Raw genomic sequence first — 15,448 nt, 5'->3', positions numbered from 1 at the left:
GTATTCTATGCTTGAGAAGACATGTTGTGCTCTGGTTTGGGATGCTAAGCGTCTGTGCTAGTATATGTTAAATCATACTACTTGGTTAATATCCAAAATGGATCCAATCAAGTACATATTTGAAAAGCCTGCTTTAACTGGGAGGATTGTCCGTTGGCAGATGTTGTTATTTGAGTATGATATTAAATACCTGGACATGTGAAGGTTGTTTCCTCTTGGTCATCTAGGTGAATGGGGATTTGGAAAAATCTGGTGTATCCATCTAGGTAATAGAAGTAAGTGTGTCTAGCTAATTGTTCCAGTATTTGGTAAATAAATGGAAAGGGGAAATGATACTTCTGGGTTACTTTGTTTAGCTTCCTAGAATCTATGCACATGTGTCATCTGCTATCTATGCGTTTGGCTACCGATTCTCCTTTCTCATTTTGTATGACGTGACACCTCCTTTCTTTGATACTATATTCACAGGACTAACCCATTTACTATCAGATATTTCGTATATGATTCCTGCATCTAGAAGTTTTAATACTTCTCTCTTGACTACATCACTCATTATAGGATTTATCCTTCTTTGGTGTTCTCTAGAGGGTTTAAAATCTTCCTCTAGCATAATTTGTTGTATGCACATAGAGGGACTAATTACTTTTAAGTCAAAGATGGTATAGCCTAGAGTTGCAAGGTATTTTCTTAAGACCTCTAAGAGTTGATTGGTTTCGTCACTATTTAGATTGGCATTTACTATAGCTGGACGGTTGAGTTCTTCATCAAGAAACTCGTATCTCAAGTTCTTACGTAGTTCCTTAAGCTCTATTGTGGGTTTCTTAATGCTTGGCATATGATCAAGGGTAAGTGTTATTCATTAAGGTTATCGTCTATGTAAGGTGTAACTGACTTAAATCCATCATCTTCCATTATGGGCGTCGAGGGTAGTTTTATTGTTTCGATAGGTTACTCCTTATCCAACTTTCTTATGCATTTGTCAATGATATCAATTGCACAACAAGAGTCATCCATGGAGGGTGATTTCATAAACTTGGATAGGATAAACTCTACCTTCTCGTCACCTACTTCGAAAGTCATTTTTCCTCTTTTTACATCTATCATGGCTCCAGCTGTTGATAAGAATGGTCTTCCTAGAAGGATAGGAATTTCTTCCTCCTCCTAAATATCCATTACGACAAAGTCAGTAAGGATATAGAGTTATATGATTCTAACTGGGATATCTTCTAATATACCTATCGGGTATTTGATTGATCGATCAACCAATTGAAGGGACATCCTAGTTGGTTGCATGTCTCATATGTTTAATCTTTTACAAACTGCTAAAGGCATCAAACTTACGCTTGCTCCAAAATCTAGTAATTATTTGTCTATAAAATTTCTTCCTAGAACACATGGTATCTAAAAGCTTCCAAGATCTTTTTGTTTCTTGGCTAATTTGTTTTCAGCAATCGCATTGCATTCTAATGGTTTAGGATAATCGAGCTTGCGCTTGTTCGTTAAGATATCTTTTAGGAATTTTCCATATGATGGTATTTGGCTAATGGCTTCAGTGAAGGGTATCTAAATGTGAACTTTATCAATCACTTTCACAAACTTCTTGTATTGGGTGTCTTGTTTGGTTTGTTTAAGTCTTTGCGGGTATGGAATCGGTGGTATATAGGGTGGCGGTGGTACATATCTTTGATTCTGTTGGTTATCATTCACTGCTTCCTTATCTTTAATATCCTTATTTATTTGTTTTTAAGGTTCTACAGGTTCCTCTATTTGTTTTTCTGGAGTATTCACAACATTTTCTTTCGGTGGTTCTGGAATTTTAGGCCCATTGTATTGAGTTCCGCTTCACAGCAAAATAGTGTTAGCATGGCCTTTATGGTTAGGTTGAGGTTGTCCATAGAACAATCATCATGGTGTAGCCTGAGAAGCTTATTGTTGTGCTACTTGAGAGATTTGGGTTTCCAGTATATTACTGTGGGTTACTGATAACACTGAAATTTACCGTATTTTCGACTCCGATTTCACATGCATTCTAGTTGTTTTATTATCATTTTGTTGTGTTATTTCTATTTTTCCTTTGTTTTTAGGTTTTTACTTTAATCGGAGCCCCGATTGAGAAAAGGAGCGAAAAAGAGCAAAAAATCCTAAAAATCAGCATTTTGTACTTACGGCCTACCCAATGGCGGGCGCCACAGACCCTGCCATGACGTGTCCAAGCTCAACTTCCCTCAACTCCCACGTTCTCCACTACATCCACTAAGGCGCCTCACTTTGGCCTTGTGGCGGGCGTCATGGCCTTGTGGCGGGCGCCACAAGAGGAAAATAGTTTCCCTCCCATTTTCAAGTTGAAGGGCATCAAAGTCATTTCCATCTTTTTACTTGCTTATAAATAGAAACTCGAGTTCACTTTTACAACCATCCAAACTTAGAGCAGAGGCAAACTCAGAGCAACTTTGTTTCACTTAGGCATATATTCAATTTTATAAAGTGGTAATCGCTTCGCATTGGAGTGTTACCACAATTGTGTAATCGAGTCTGTGATAGAGTCTGTAATCGAGTTTGGAGCACTTTGGAAGGAAGTTAATCCTGCCGCCATTTTCATTTCCGCATTGCAATTTATTCAACCCTCCGATTGGAGCAGGTTTTTATTACTTGTCTTTATATTATTTATTTCCTCGCACTCGCTTTAAATTATTTACTTTCCGCACTCACACTACTTTTATTTACTTTCCGCACTCGCATTACTTTTATTTAAGTTAATGCACTTTTACTTTACCATGTCTAACTAAATTTATAAGGTTAGAATGTAAGGATCGTAATTGAACCGATAATCCGTACAATTGTTCGTAGAAACACTTAAGGGCTATATTAACTTTCAACTTAAGTTTTCCCGCACTTCAATTCCGTTGGGTAAGATCGAAAGCCGTCCAACGTCTTTTTAAACTTAATTGTTTTTTAACTATTTCAAAAACAGCGAAAGCGCTTTGTTTAGTTCATTAGGAGATTTCAACATTAAGAAGAAAAGAGATTTTAAAACTATTTTCGGACGCGTTTATAAGTTTAGAGTCTGGTTCGTGAGAACCTCTTTTGGTTAAGAAATCCAGGTTATAATACTTTTCAACTTAGTCGAGATACTATATTTCTTAAAAATAGGTTTACTACTCTAACGCAATGCGCGCCTTTTTATAAGTGACAATAAGAGGGTTTGATTAGGGAGTACAACTCGGTTCTGAATACGTGAAAGCGACAGTTCCTGTTAAATTAGTTCTTTTCAAAGTCGGAAACATTGCCCATGAGTAATTCTATTAGCAAGTACTTGGATTATTAATTGATTACGTGAATTACATTCGACCCTGTCTTTCTTAATTTTATCTCAAAACTTTACTCTTCATTGCACACTACAAAAACACCTATTTCAATTGCCTTTGATAAACACCATAACAATAGATAATGATAGATTGACGCTTGGTCTCTGTGGATTCGAAAATCTTTTATATTACTCTGACGCGTTCGTATACTTGCGAACCCCGCATCAAGTTATTGACCGCATCAAGTTTTTGGCGTCGTTGCCGGGGACCAATTTTGTCAAATTTCATTTTCCTGTTGTTATATCGTTTAGACTTAGGCTATTTCCTACCGGTCAATGCGAAGAACTCGTAGTACCGGAAGTTTAAGCTTAGTATACCCTCTGGCGGAACCTGAACGTTACGCTCACGCACGTTTATTCTTTCATAGAATTAAGAAAGCTATGGCCGAAGATCAAAACAAAAGACCTCTTAAGGACTTCGCTCAACCATCTAATGAAGAACCTAGTTCTAGTATAGTAAACCTAACCATACTAGCTAATAATTTTGAACTTAAACCATCCCTATTACAACTAGTGCAACAAAGACAATTCGCGGGTCTCGCTACCGAGAACCCAAACCAACACTTAAAAATATTTCTTCAATTAGCAGATACTTTTAAAACCAATGGAGCTTCTCCTGAGGCAATACGTTTAAGATTATTCCCTTTTTCCCTCAGAGATAAAGCCCTTTCATGGTTAGATTCCCTTCCACCCAATTCCATTACGACGTGGGATAACCATAGAAGAGTTTTTCTTGCTAGATATTTTCCCCCGAGTAAGACCGTCGTTCTTCGAAACCATATAACTAGATTTACCCAAAACCAAGGAGAACCGCTGTTCGAAGCTTGGGAGAGATATAAAGAGTTATTACGAGCATGCCCACATCATGGTTTAGAAAATTGGTTAATCATTCAAACCTTCTATAATGGACTTCATAACAACACAAAGATGACCATCGACGCTGCCGCAGGCGGTGCTCTGATGAACAAACCTTATCCTGAAGCTAGTGCCCTCATCGAAGATATGGCTCAAAACCATGAATCATGGGGAGTCGAATGAGCGACAGTTGAGAAGAAGGAAGCCCAAGGAGGAGTGCATTAACTAAGCTCTATAGACATGATGCAAGCGAAAATGGAGGCATTATCCCTCAAAGTCGAGCATATGTGCATAAACCCGAATACTGTAGCCGCAGTTTCGCCGGATTGTGAGATATGCGGAACCAAAGGACACCAATCTGCAGAATGCAGTCTATTAAACGAAACCCACTCTGAGCAAGTGAACTACACCCAAGGGAACCCATATTCGAATACCTATAACCCTGGATGGAGGAATCACCCGAACTTCTCTTATAAAAACAATAACCTTATCCAAAATAATGCACCTCCGAGACCTAGTTATCAAGCCCCTAGATCAAATCAACCTATGCAACCTGTACCACCAAAGCCGAGCCTTGAGAAAATTATGGAAAATTTTATCACCGCTCAAACCCAACAAAACAAGGAGTTCATAAACCAAAACATTCATGTTAACGAATTGATTACTCAGTTAGGAACCAAGGTTGACCAAATAGTTACTCATACCAAGATGCTTGAAACCCAGATCTCTCAGGTAGCTTTAAACCAAGCCCCTCAGACTACACCTGGAGGACAGTTCTCTGGACAACCTCAACAAAATCCGAGACGACAAGCCAATGCCATTACCCTACGAAGTGGGAACGCTTATGATGAGTCACCAAACCCTTGACTGAGTGAATCCGAAACTTCTAAGGAATGTACCAAACCCCCGGACGAAGTAAAGGAACCAGAGGAATCTGAAAACCAGGAAGGTCAAGAAAAAGGAGAAGAACCTAAAGATAAAACTTACGTACCACCCCCGCCATATAAACCGCCTATACCATATCCGCAAAAACTCAAACAAACCCAGATCAATAAACAGTATCAAAAATTTATTAAAGTTATAGAAAAACTTCAGGTAGAAATCCCATTCACATAAGCCATTACCCAAATACCTTCTTATGCAAAGTTTCTCAAAGACATCCTTACCAACAAACGTAGACTTGATGATCCGAAGCCTTTGGAATGTAATGCTATTTCTAAGGACAAATTAGCAAAGAAAGATAAAGATCCTAGAAATTTCTCCATTCCTTGCCTTCTGGGTAATCATGTCATCGAAAAAGCTTTTCTAGACTTAGGAGCTAGTGTGAGCCTAATGCCTTTAGCGGTTTGTGAGAGGTTAAACTTAGGAGAATTACAGCCCACTAAGATGTCACTTCAGTTAGCCGATAGATTTGTTAAATATCCGATATGCATTTTAGAAGATGTTCCTGTTAGGATAGGTCAACTGTTTATCCCTAATGATTTTGTTGTCATGGACATCAAAGAGGACAATGATATACCAATCCTTCTATGTAGACCATTCTTATCGACTGCAGGAGCCATAATAGATGTCAAGAAAGGAAAGTTGACGTTTGAGGTAGGTGACGAGAAAATAGAATTTATACTTTCGAAATTTCTTATGGCACCTGTGATGGGAGACTCGTGTTATGCCTTAGATATCATTGATGAATGTGTTATAGAATTAGAACAAAAAGAAATTATAAAAACAATTAAGTTACCATCAACTCTCATAAAGGAAGATGATGACTTTAAGAAACCCTACATCGATGATAACCTTTACGAATGTTTATCCCTTACCCCAGATCATATGCCATGCCCTAAGAAACCAACCTTAGAACTTAAGGAACTGCCTAAGAACCTGAGATATGAGTTCCTCGATGAAAAGATAAATTGTCCAGTTATAGTTAGTGCTACCTTGAGCCAAAAGGAAACGAACCAACTTTTAGATGTTTTACGAAGATATCCCTCAGCCTTAGGATATAATATGTCTGACCTGAAAGGTATAAGCCCATCCGTATGCATGCATCGGATTTTGCTCGAAGAAGATTCAAAACCCTCTAGGGAACATCAGAGAAGAATAAACCCTATAATGAGTGATGTTGTTAAAAAGGAAGTTCTTAAGTTACTTGAGGCAGGTATAATCTATCATATCTCGGATAGTAAGTGGGTGAGTCCTTTGCATGTAGTACCTAAAAAGGGAGGCATCACAGTCGTGTAAAACGATAAAGGCGAACATGTAGCAAAACATTTAGAAGGAGGATGGCGGATGTGTATAGATTATAGAAAATTAAATAAAGTAACTAGAAATGATCATTTCCCTTTACCATTTATAGACCAGATGTTGGAGCGTCTAGCCAGACACTCTTACTTCTTTTATCTAGAAGGATACTCTGGATTCTTCCAAATACCTATCCACCCCGAAGATCAAGAAAAAACTACCTTTACATGCCCTTATGGAACTTTTGCCTACAGACGAATGTCGTTCGGCCTCTGTAATGCCCCAGCTACTTTCCAACGTTGCATGATGTCCATCTTTGTAGATTACCTAGACGGTATCATGGAAGTGTTTATGGATGATTTCTCGGTTTGCGGATTTGATTTCCACAATTGTCTTGCTAACCTTGAGAAAATCCTAAAGAGATGCGTGGAGGTGAACCTCGTGCTAAATTGGGAAAAATGTCATTTTATGGTAACCGAAGGAATAGTTTTAGGACATATAGTTTCTGAAAAAGGTATAAAGGTAGATAGAGCTAAAATAGAAGTTATAGAAAACCTAAAACCCCCAAAAACAATCAGAGAAGTCCGGAGCTTTCTTGGACACGCTGGATTTTACCGGCATTTTATTAAGGACTTCTCCAAAATAACTAAACCTTTAACCGGACTTTTAATGAAAGATGCTGAATTCATTTTTGATGAAAAATGTAATGACGCATTTAATCTTTTAAAGCAAGCATTAGTATCTGCACCCATTATGAAACCACCTGATTGGTCAGAACCTTTTGAGATAATGTGCGATGCTAGTGATTACGCAGTTGGAGCCGTTCTAGGACAAAGGAAAGATAAAGAATTACATGCCATTTATTATGCCAGTAGAACCCTAGATGTTGCCCAACTTAATTACGCAACAACTGAAAAGGAATTACTCGCTGTAGTTTTTGCTATAGACAAATTTAGATCTTATCTATAGGAGCAAAAATTATAGTTTACACCGATCATGCTGCCATTCGTTACCTATTAAGTAAAAAAGATGCCAAGCCCAGGTTACTCCGATGGATTCTATTACTACAAGAGTTTGATTTAGACATAAGAGATAAAAAAAGGCACTGAAAATGTAGTAGCCGATCACCTTTCTAGGTTGGAACATCTAAAACCCGAACTAGTACCCATAAATGATGACTTCGCCTATGATAGACTGATCGCTAGAGTAGAAACCATTGAAGATAATAACCTAGATCCTTATGAGCAACCCCAAAATTCCTTAGCAATAAGTAACGTGCCCTGGTATGCAGATTTCGTTAATTACCTAGCTGCTGATATAGTACCCCCTGATCTTGACTACCACCGCAAGAAGAAATTCTTCCACGATGAGAAACTTCTATTGGGACGAACCACTCTTTTTCAAAAGGGGTAAAGATGGCATTTTTCGCCGTTGCGTTCCAGAAGAAGAGGTAAATAGTATTATCGAGCATTGTCATTCTGCACCTTATGGTGGACATGTGAGCACCTCTAAGACATACGCCAAGATTCTTCAAGCTGGCCTATTCTGGCCTACCATGTGGCGTGATGTCTATGCTTGCATTGTCAAATGTGATAGATGCCAACGCATTGGAAACATTTCAAGACGTGATGAAATGCCCTTAAGAAACATTCAGGAAGTAGAACTCTTTGACGTATGGGGTGTAGATTTCATGGGACCTTTTCCACCATCCTTAGGAAATAGGTACATCTTAGTAGCTGTAGACTATGTGTCTAAGTGGATTGAAGCTATAACTGCACCCACGAACGACACTAGGGTTGTAATCAAACTATTTAAAAACTATATATTCCCTAGATTTGGAACACCACGTTTAGTCATAAGCGATGGAGGATCACACTTTATATCGAGAATATTTGACAAACTTTTAAGAAAATATGGAGTTAGGCATAGAGTAGCAACACCATACCATCCACAAACTAGTGGCCAAGTAGAAGTATCTAATAGGGAGATAAAAAAAATCCTAGAGAAAAATGTTTCTATTTCTAGGAGAGACTGGTCTCAGAAGCTTCAAGAAGCGTTATGGGCCTATAGAACCGCTTTCAAAGCCCCTATAGGAACTACTCCTTATCAACTAGTTTATGGAAAATCATGTCACTTACCATTCGAATTAGAGCATAAGGCCTATTGGGCCATTAAAACTTTGAATTTAGACTACCTAGCCGTTGGAGAAAAGCGTACCCTAGACATTCATAAATTAGAAGAACTTAGGCAATCGGCCTACGAGAATGCAAAAATATATAAAGAGAGGACAAAAGCCTATCACGACAAAAGGATAGTAAAGAAAAATTTCAATATAGGCGATTCTGTTCTCCTTTTCAACACTAGGTTACTACTCTTCCCTGGAAAGCTACGTTCAAGATGGACTGGTCCTTTCGAAGTATCCAAGATTCTGAGATCTGGAGCCGTAGAAATCAAGAACCAAACCTGTAGCCCATTCATTATAAATGGACAAAGACTGAAGCTCTACGAAGGAGGAGACATTCCAGCATACTACTCGAGCCACACCCTGATTGATCCACCAATTCCTACTACTACAGGTGTATAAATTCTAATCGTCAAGCTAATGACGTTAAACAAGCGCTGCGTGGGAGGCAACCCATGTTTTTTCTTTCGTTTTACTTTTTCGCATTTATTTACTTTTATTTTTTTTATTTTTTTTATTTTTTTATTTTTATTTTATTTCATCGTATTTTGCATTGAGATTAAGATTTGAATGGTTTGTATTTTCAGGATCACTTTCTTAACTTTTACAGGATGCAGGATTTTGATGACATGCACGTGGCCTATAGAGATAATGCTCAGAGGGAGCGCTACATTGCTTTGTATCAGCGCCCTATGGCACCCACACGTTATCCTGATCAGCATTGTATGGAGGCACTGGGTATCGAGCCGAGTATCCAATTCCTTAGCCACCAGCTTCACTGGGACTAGTTTATTGATGACTTGAGTAACACATATAGGAACCTGACTTTGGAGTTCCTGAGTTCAATCGACTATGACCCATATTCTGGACCAGATGGGTATGCTGCTTTCAGGCTTTTCGGAGTTGAGTATTCCTTCAGCCAGAAAGAGTTTGGCGACTTATTGGGTTTCCAGACCACTCCTGACGCTATCCCGGAGACACCTATGGGATATTTTCTGGGTAAGGAGGTGGAGAAGTTTTGGAGTGATATATCGGGTGGCGGAAGCCACGATCCATCTACGCAGCTGTCTCATGTCATACATAACCCAGCCTTCAGATACTTTCAGATGATATTAGCACATTCCTCTTGGGAAAGCCGGATGCAGAGACACTACTGAGTGAAGAGGAGATCTTCCTATTATTTTGTGCATCCCAGTCTCGCCCAGTAGCATGTGGGAACTTTTTATTATACAGTCTCAGCGGTATCTCCAGATCTACCGAAGGAGTCATCCAGGTTGGCGGAATCATCACTCAGATTGCTGTCGCTTTAGGTCTGTCTCGCAAGTTGTTACATCTTCGGACCTACTGTGGGTACACTACCATGGACATCGATTTCTGTTTGACCAGAGGATTGATGAGGAGAGCAACTTTCCACCCATGTCAGTTCCGATTGCTAGTCGACAACGAGGCTATCCATTATTTCACACTGCCAGACCCTATGATGACCAGTGTGCATGATCCAGCAAATTAGAGTTATGCTCTTGAGGGCCAGAGAGAGACCGTTGAGGAACCGAGATCACCACCCATTGTTGAATACACGCCTACACCACCATATCCCAGAATCACTATTTTCTCTAATAATCTTTCATTGCAGACAACCGACATCCGCACTCAGATTGCTGAGTGTCGTAGAGAGATCGCAGTGCTTAGACAGAAGGTGGCAGACCTCACTTTACAGATGGGAGTGTCTGATCTCACCCATGCTACTGAAGCCGACTGCCTATATCAGGAGATCGCGGAGCTCAAGCAGGAAATCGCCATGCTCCGTGGATCCACTCAGGAAGATGACATCCCTACTATATGATCTCACCATTCCATCTTATTTTATAGCTCTTTTATTTTATTTTATTTTATTTTTCTCGTATTTACATAACTCATCTTATATTATCGCATTTGGAATATCATATAAACTACTACTATACATTAGTATTTCTATTTTTATCTATATATGTTCTATGTTTATTTTATTTGCATTTTAATTTTTCAGTTATTTATTTATCTATATTTAATTTTTGTTTTTGTTTCATTTTTATTTTTGTTTTTGTTTTTACCTTTATAAAATTATGCAAGTCAAAGATACTAGGAGAATCACAAAACAAATGCTATCCAGACCCCTAAAAGCCAAAAGACAAGCGAAGCCCAAACCAAAGGACCAAAATCTGGCCCAGCCAGATTTTGCCTTGTGGCCCCCGCCATAGACCCTGTGGCGCCCGCCACAGCGTCTGTAAATGGTCGGGGCAAAACCCTTTTCTTCACCATTTTTGCAACCTACAACCTCCCAAACCCATTTTTTCACCTTGGAAAAACATCCTTGAACCCACAAAAAGCTCATACTTTTCTAACCACCACACCACACAAATCATTATTCCACTTTCCATTTTAGATTTCATCCGTCGGATTTTGTAAAAATCCAACCTTTTCACAAACCACTTCGTCTTCTTCATCACTTTTCAAGAGCATTCAAATGGAGTTTAACGGATTCATTCTTCGAGGAGGGAAACCGGGGGATCGACAAAGAAAAATTATTGAACGGTTGCAAAATCGGGAAATCCTCCCGACAAGGTACCACTCCTGGCTTCTATATTACAGAGGAGATGTGGCGTGACCACATGGCTAGAGAGAAAAGGCGTGATGACCTACTCTCTACCATCCAGCAACAAATGGCGGATAACATGCGCTTCACGCAAGAGTCGCAGCAGAGGACAGACAGGTCCTATGACACTGTTCTACAGTCTCTGCAAACGATCACAGATTCACAAGCCCGTCAGCAACACCACCACCGTCAGCATATTGCTCTCATAGAAAACACTCAGGGTACCATTTTAGGTCACCTTCAAGAAGTGAGGACCGCTCAGGATGCCCTGCAGGCGTGGATGGATCAGAGAGACCGTCGTCGTACCCGATCCCGTCGTCCACCTCAGGATGGCGAGGGCACGAGTGGTCAACAATAGGTTGTCAGGTAACTCTTCCCTTATCTTATTTCGAAACATTGGGGACAATGTTCAATTTAAGTGTGGGAGGAGACTCTATCGTCTTTTCTTTATTAGCTTTCTCGTTTTTCCTTTATCATTTTTTCTTTGCTGTTTTTAGATAGTTTATTTCCTTTTGGTTATTTATTTTGCTTTTTTAGTATAATGCATGAGTCTGACGAGTCACCAAATACAGTAGATCTTTAGTACAATCCTACCTCCCCATACCTTTAGCCCCACCAAAAAAAATTTGCAAAAGAAAATAGTGTCATTTCGAAAGTTTTCAGGTTTTAAGGACATGTTTTGAGTAAGGATGCGGTGACTTGGGAGAACTTTGCGAAACATCAGTATTATTTTAGCACCATAGACTTCGTAAATATAGGAATCATTCCCGAAACCCCATATACCATGGCCTTAATCATCATTTCCGTCTAAGTCCTCAGTAGTTTATCTCAGCAATCAGCTTCGGCCTACGCATCCTCTAAGTAGGGGACCGATTCAAATAAGTGAATGATCCAGAAAAACAAAAAAAAATAAAAGAAAGCAAAAAGGCAACTCTGGTATAGATGACCCTCACAAAGTCATTTAAACCAAATAATTGTAAAAAATTGCTACAAAAAGAAAAAGAAAAAGAAAAAGAAAAGCAGTACCCACTGCTAGTTGGTTCAGAGGTATCTGGCACTGAACTCGGTAGGGCGGATTATGATCCGATCCCCCACAACTACAGATGGGTCCAATAAAAGGGTTTACACATGTTTATGTGCCAGAAACCCCATGCTCTGATCATAATCACTAATAGGCCACTCTACTATGAAGCATGTACGGATAACGGGCTTAATGTGATTGCGCCTGAATGAAAAGGATATAAAAAGAGATGAAGAGGCAGGCCTAGGTATTGTGGGATAATATGGGTTGGTTAATATAGGAATGAAGTTTATGTCCGTATTTGCGGATTAGTGTCATCATGATACCCTTAGTTCACTCAGTTAGTACCTATCACTGCATCCCGACTTGAACTTAGAATTTTTACCTGAAGCACTTGTTTACACGAATTTTCTTTTATGACCTTTTCAATATTTTGCTTGAGGACAAGCAAAGGTTTAAGTGTGGGAGAGTTTGATAACACTGAAATTTACCGTATTTTCGACTCCGATTTCACATGCATTCTAGTTGTTTTATTATCATTTTGTTGTGTTATTGCTATGTTTTCCTTTGTTTTCAGGTTTTTACTTTAATCGGAGCCCCGATTGAGAAAAGGAGCGAAAAAGAGCCAAAAATCCTAAAAATCAGCATTTTGTACTTATGGCCTACCCAATGGCGGGCGCCACAGACCCTGCCATGACGTGTCCAAGCTCAACTTCCCTCAACTCCCACGTTCTCCACTACATCCACTAAGGCGCCTCACTTTGGCCTTGTGGCGGGCGCCACAAGAGGAAAACAGTTTCCCTCCCATTTTCAAGTTGAAGGGCATCCAAGTCATTTCCATCTTTTTACTTGCTTATAAATAGAAACTCGAATTCACTTTTACAACCATCCAAACTTAGAGCAGAGGCAAACTCAGAGCAACTTTGTTTCACTTAGGCATATATTCAGTTTTATAAAGTGGTAATCACTTCGCATTGGAGTGTTACCACAATTGTGTAATCGAGTCTGTGATAGAGTCTATAATCGAGTTTGGAGCACTTTGGAAAGAAGTTAATCCTGCCGCCATTTTCATTTTCGCATTGCAATTTATTCAACCCTCCGATTGGAATAGGTTTTTATTACTTGTCTTTATATTATTTATTTCCTCGCACTCGCTTTAAATTATTTACTTTCCGCACTCGCACTACTTTTATTTACTTTCCGCACTCGCACTACTTTTATTTAAATTAATGCACTTTTACTTTACCATGTCTAACTAAATTTATAAGGTTAGAATTTAAGGATCGTAATTGAACCGATAATCCGTACAATTGTTCGTAGAAACACTTAAGGGCTATTTTAACTTTCAACTTAAGTTTTCCCGCACTTCAATTCCGTTGGGTAAGTTCGAAAGTCGTCCAACGTCTTTTAAAACTTAATTGTTTTTTAACTATTTCAAAAACAGCGAAAGCGCTTTGTTTAGTTCATTAGGAGATTTTAACATTAAGAAGAAAAGAGATTTTAAAACTATTTTCGGACACGTTTATAAGTTTAGAGTCTAGTTCGTGAGAACCTCTTTTGGTTAAGAAATCCAGGTTATAATACTTTTCAACTTAGTCGAGATACTATATTTCTTAAAAATAGGTTTACTACTCTAACGCAATGCGCGCCTTTTTATAAGTGACAATAAGAGGGTTTGATTAGGGAGTACAACTCGGTTCTGAATACGTGAAAGCGATAGTTCCTGTTAAATTAGTTCTTTTCAAAGTAGGAAACATTGCCCATGAGTAATTCTATTAGCAAGTACTTGGATTATTAATTGATTACGTGAATTACATTCGACCCTGTCTTTATTAATTTTATCTCAAAACTTTACTCTTCATTGCACACTACAAAAACACCTATTTCAATTGCCTTTGATAAACACCATAACAATAGATAATGATAGATTGACGCTTGGTCTCTGTGGATTAGACAATCTTTTATATTACTCTAACGCGTTCGTATACTGGCGAACCCCGCATCAAGTTATTGACCGCATCAGTTACCATATAATCAACCTTGTTTCCTAATTGTGTAATCAGTTCATGAATATGGATCTTTTGGTTTATGAATTCTTTATTCTGCTGAGTTTAAGTCGTGATAAAATTTTCCATGATTTTCTCAAGGTTTGACTTCTGAGCTGTAGTTTGTATTGGTTATGTTGGTCTTTGGGCTTGGAAACTTGTTGGTCTTTGGGCTTGGAAACTTGTTAGTCTTTGAGGTGTAGAGTTTTTGGGGAAAATAGAGTTATTGTTCTTGTAAGAAAAGTTTGGGTGATTCCTCCATCCAGGGTTATAAGTGTTCGAATAGGGGTTTCCTTGGGCATAGTTGACCCTGTATGGATTTGTTTCAGCTAGTAGACTACATTCGAAAGTCACATGTCCTGGTGTTCCACAAATTTCTCATTCGGGTTGTAAGACCCCAATTTTGACCCTAAGATCCCTCATGCTATCTCATCATATGCATTGGCATTGGGATCACAACTTGGCATCCTCCTTACCCCCTCATCCAATGGGTTTGTCTTGGGAGAGATCACCAAGCACTATATGATTGTATCATACTTGTTATTTTATCATTTACTAACCAAAATACCAAAAATATATCTTTGCATTTGTCTAACTCTTTTGTAGGTATGGCACATGATCACCTTTGATTCATCAAGTTCATATATAGGGTTTAAGACCCTCAATGCTAAGAACTCAACCATAAAATGATCTACAATCGCTCTAGGCATCATATGTGAGTCCCTATGATCTTTACATGGTATTATGATCGGGAATCCTTCAAGAGTTTGGAATTGGTTTTCCTTGGAAACCCTAGGGCATATGGGTACCTTGTGTAACTTCTTCACCAAGCTTCTTCAACAATTGATCAAATATTTCAAGGGGTACTTCAAATTACATCATCTTATGCATATATGATCTCCCATGAGTCCCAAAAGACAAGATAATTTCAATTTAGCAAGTTGGTTGATGGTGGTTAACTAGAGGAACTCACCTGATCAAAATTGGGGTCCCCTAGACCCTATCTCCTAAACTTTTTATCATATGAAAATTATTCCAAGAGAAAAGTTACTTTAAATGACATTCCAAACAACTTTCGTGTTGAGGTATAGAGCTAGTTTTGCTTGTAAAG

The 15,448-nt window shown here is 38.8% G+C and overlaps 1 non-coding gene across 1 annotated transcript; it reads right to left on the bottom strand.

The window, feature by feature from the left end:
- Positions 1–4,129: 4,129 nt before the first annotated feature.
- On the bottom strand, positions 4,130–4,236 carry LOC127088920 (small nucleolar RNA R71). The gene has a single exon (XR_007790723.1). It is a non-coding gene; the product is annotated as a small nucleolar RNA R71 (small nucleolar RNA).
- Positions 4,237–15,448: the final 11,212 nt, after the last annotated feature.

The sequence above is a fragment of the Lathyrus oleraceus genome, chromosome 5, assembly GCF_024323335.1.
Source record: "Lathyrus oleraceus cultivar Zhongwan6 chromosome 5, CAAS_Psat_ZW6_1.0, whole genome shotgun sequence".
Classification (NCBI taxonomy): domain Eukaryota; kingdom Viridiplantae; phylum Streptophyta; class Magnoliopsida; order Fabales; family Fabaceae; genus Lathyrus; species Lathyrus oleraceus.
Note: the sequence above shows the minus strand (reverse complement) of the source record. Positions and strands in the feature narration are given on the sequence as shown.